Genomic DNA, 4,345 nt, shown 5'->3' with positions numbered 1-4,345 from the left:
AAAAAAAAAAAAAAAAAAGAGAGAGAGAGAGAAGCCAGATCATCACATGCAAAGACAGGATACCCATGGCAAACGGGACAGGGACAGAAAACCCACTCTATGCAGTCAGAACCAGCTTCATATAGGAACCTTCACTAACTGGACAAAACAGCCAAAAAGAGCTTTGGCTTCCGGCCAAGATGCAGCTAGACATAGGCACACTACTCCCAAAACAGAAATGAATAGGTGGCCAGGGCCAGGGCTTTAGACCACTACTGGGTGGCCAGTATAGGGGTGAGCCAGCCTAGATGGTTCTAGGGGAACTGTGAGGCACTAGGAGGCAGCTCAGAGTACAAGAGTGATGGACCCCAGCATCTAGAGTCTGTGGAAACCTAGTTTTAGAAGGGTCCTCAATGTAGGAGCACTGATGAGAAGAGCCATGAAAGGTCAGAGAGAAGGGAAGTAGGGAAGAGGTAGCCCCAGGTGAGTGGAGAGAACCTTGAGTCTGAGGCACTGAGGACAGGTGCCAGTCCCCAGCTCTCCTCCAAGAGCAGTCAGCAGCAACCACTGACCAACTGCCTAACTAGGTGACATCCAGACAGATTTAACCCTGCGTAGAGCTCTAGAAAGAGGGCAGGAGCTGGTTGAACTGAGTTGGGATCACCACAGTTAGTCATGTGCCCACCAGAAGCCACCCACTGCTACTCAGAAAGACCCCAAGTCACCTTATCTCAAGAGCACAGAAAGGAAATATACTTTTCTCTAATGCCCATGTATCGCTGTGACAGAGGTGGGTGTGTGTAATGGAGGAGATGGGAGTTGTTACCCAAAAATGCAGAGGAGATGGAAGCTCTCTGCAAGACTGCTCTGTGCCCTAGTCCAGGCAAATTTATCCCTCTCTGCATCTCTTTGGGACACCTTTGGGGACATAGGGCCCAGACACTTACCACCACCACGGAGTGCAGAAATGGGGTCTCTTCACATCAGCTGCCTCAGGGCAGTGGCGACGGGCACAAGATGGCTGTGGGGGGCATTGTCCTGAGTGGGAGGGAGACAGTTGAGGCTCAGCCCCATTCATGGTGGCCCTGGGGGAGGAAGGAGGCAGGGGAGGGGGCAAGGGCCTGGAGATCGGGCTCCACCACAGCTGGCAGCTTTGTCAATAGTGGCCTGGCCAAGGCAGCCCTGCCTCCACCCCAACAATGTCCCCTCTGTCCAGAGGCCCAGGCCAGGGACCTGCTATCTGGTGTTCTTACCCCCACTCTGGCTGTTCTAGCCAGGGAGCTCCCTGCCACTCCCCGTCTCCAGGGAGAAACCCCCTGGGATGTAGAGACAAAAGGACAGGGTTTCCTTGAGCCAATTTTCCCCATGTGGTTCACAACTCCTGTGCCAGTTGCAGAGTGCTCCCTCCCTGAGTTTCTCTGAGTCTCTGTAAAGAGCACTGGGTAGCCCTTAAGCCCCCACCACAGGGCCAAAGGCACTGAGTCCCTGAAATGCCAGCCTCAGCCTCAGTGTCAGTAGCCTTGGTCCTGGCTGAAGTGCTAGTGCCAGCTGTCAATGCCTGTCTTTGTCCAGGCTAAGGCAGAGGAGGCACTGACAAAGACAGCTCATGGCAAAGACCTTCTCCCCCGCCTACTGGCTTGAGAGAAGATTGTCCCCACCCAGTCCTACCCCCAAGGACTGGCAAAGCTGTGCCAGGTACAGAATGGTAGTGGGGAAAACCAGAAGAGGATAATGCACGGGAGGGGCTGAGGCAGGGAGACCACAGGGGACTTTGCCAGGATTGAGCCCTGGGCTTCAGACATAGGACCAGAAGGTCCGTCCTCCCGGATGGGTCTGGATCCTTCGACCATAAGAGGGAAGGGAGTGTCAGTAGCAGCTGGCTCCTTTGCTGCTCTCATAGGGCACCTTGGGGCCAACTAGCCTAAGGGCCCACTGTACAGGGACACTTTTACTTGCTTTAGAGTCTTTGCTACTTCTTTAGTTCACAGTAGCAACAAGCTCCAGGGTGAAGTGGCAGGTGGCCTTTACCATCTGGCTGAGCCAGTTGGTTGATGGTGGGGTGGGGAACCAAGCAGACAGCCTCCTTACATTGTACCCAATTCCAGGATGATGCCAGCTTTCTCATTTGGGGTCAGAAGTTTGGTTCTTGCTCTCCTAGCTCCACTGCCAACGCCCTTGGGGGACATCATGCCTGCAGGTATCATATAGGTATCACTGTGTTGCCTGACCACCATTGCTTGGCTCTAGCTTAGTCAGCCCTACAGACTCTTGCTTCTCCCTGTCCTCAGCAGCTTTGAGGCAGTATTCTTAGGCTCAGTTGTTCCTGCACATGGTGCCTAAACCAGCCCTAGATCCTACCTACCTGGTGGGCCACCAGTGATCTGAGTAGCAGCTTCTGTTCCAGGAACAGTCCCAATGGAGCTCTCCTGCATGTCAATGCAATCATGCCCAGCCCGAAACACCCAGCTGGCCCAGGTTGGGAACCCAACCCACCCTTGGCTGCCCCTTTGCCCAATAGCACAAGACAAAATTTTGATCCCCTTCACTTGCTTCAGCAGGTGTCTGAGAGGACTGGCTATAGGTACACAACTGGAACTGCTAAAAACAGGCTACCATCCAAGGTAGGCATTTCATAGCTTCACACAAAGTTCCCATTGACCATCTAGAGAAAAAGAAAAGGTTAATATACAATTATATTAACACATTTTGTCCTCTCAATGACTCCAGAAGGAGCTTTGGTCCTTTCCTTCAGGGAACAGGTGGGAAAACCAAGGCAAGGAAAGTTTCACAGCTAGTAAGTAGCAAGGCTAAGAGTTACATATAAGTTCCAATGTATATCCATCTGGCCACGTGAACCTGTTCTGTTGAGGAAACAAGTATTTGTACTCTTACTGGAGCATAAGATTGGTAGAGGGTGGGCTGTAAGGATGCAAAGGTCAGCAAATCATGTTCGCAGCTGCTGAGCTCCAGAACTTGAGCTTGCTTTCTCAACAGCTTTGCATATGGTCAACTATAAGCAGAGGGTCCTGGGACAGAGAATGTGGGGAGGCCTAGATCAGAGATGGAAAGATGGAAAGAAACAAATGTATTACAGATGTGTTTGCTGGTGTAGACATATGATCTTAAGAGCCTGATACTGAATAGGTGCAAAACTGGGAGAATATGGGAGTTCTACCCTGACATGTCCTTTCTCTAAAGCAGTGAGAAAGTGCATGAAGATGAGGAACAGAGATGAAAGAATAAAGATGAAGGACTACAGATGAGGGGGAGGGAATGGTTAATGGTTAATTTCTGGATTTGAGATGATAGCTTGGATTAAGAAGACCTGAATGCTGATGGTGGTTTATATAGAAAGTTTCAGAGCTATATAGTGAGAGTCTATCCAAAAAAGAAAGAGAGGGTCGAGGGGCAGGGAGAAGAGGAAGAGGAGGAAAAGAAAGAGAAGGAAGGAGGGAGAATGGATGAAGAGAAAAGAAAAAGAAGAAAACACAAACATCTTCAGTTCAGTTTTGAGAATGTCTTTCTTGATCCATGAAAATGCATCTATGGACAAGTAGCCTCATTCTCTGTAAATGCACAGATGAATGTCCTGCTTGGGCTTCTTACATGCCCTGCCCCCACCCCCACCCCTGCAGCAGACAGGAACAAATGCAGCTGCTAACATCATCAGTGACCTATACTGACTCCAGGAACAAAGATCTTATACAAAGGAAATTATGTTGCTGTAATCCTGCACATGGATGGTTCCTTTGCAGATGTGTCATTCTGTTCTATACAAGTCCTTCACAGACCAGCTGTATGCAAGTCTTATTGATAGTTAGGGAGGCAGCCTTTACTGTTCTGGTGCCATCTCCTGTCTGTGTGCTGCGGTTTCCAGATGCTGGCAAGGGACTCACTGACTGATCAGAAGACAGATGAACTTCCTGGCTCTACCAAATCCCACTGATACTGTACAGATGTGGTGTCTTCAATACCCCTAGTGCACTTGGCATTATTTTTTTTATTTTATGTATATGGTTGTTTTGCTTGCATGTATGCCTGGTGCATGGAGACGCACGCCAGAAGATAGCATCAGATCCCCTGGAATGAGAGTTACAAACAGTTGTGGGCTGCCATGTGGGTGCTAGAAAGAGAAAAGAGAACCTAGGCCCTTTACAACAGTAGCCAGTACTCTTAACTACTGAGTCATCTCTTTTTTTTTAAATAAGATTTATTTATTTATTACATGTAAGTACACTGTAGCTGTCTTCAGACACACCAGAAGAGGGCATCGTTACAGATGGTTGTGAGCCACCATGTGGTTGCTGGGATTTGAACTCTGGACCTTCGGAAGAGCAGTCGGGTGCTCTTACCCACTGAGCCATCT

General features: G+C 49.5%; 1 protein-coding gene across 1 annotated transcript in view; it reads right to left on the bottom strand.

The window, feature by feature from the left end:
* The window catches only part of Plxnb3 (plexin B3), a 15,183-nt gene extending 14,163 nt beyond the window's left edge, over positions 1 to 1,020 (bottom strand). Inside the window, exon 1 of the mRNA XM_021153321.2 lies at positions 927 to 1,020. The gene's annotated coding sequence lies outside the window, so the exon portion shown is untranslated. The remainder of the gene's footprint in view (positions 1 to 926) is intronic.
* Positions 1,021 to 4,345: the final 3,325 nt, after the last annotated feature.

This window comes from Mus caroli, chromosome X (genome assembly GCF_900094665.2).
Source record: "Mus caroli chromosome X, CAROLI_EIJ_v1.1, whole genome shotgun sequence".
NCBI lineage: Eukaryota > Metazoa > Chordata > Mammalia > Rodentia > Muridae > Mus > Mus caroli.
The sequence above is the reverse complement of the archived record's forward strand: the minus strand, read 5'-3'. Positions and strand labels throughout refer to the sequence as shown.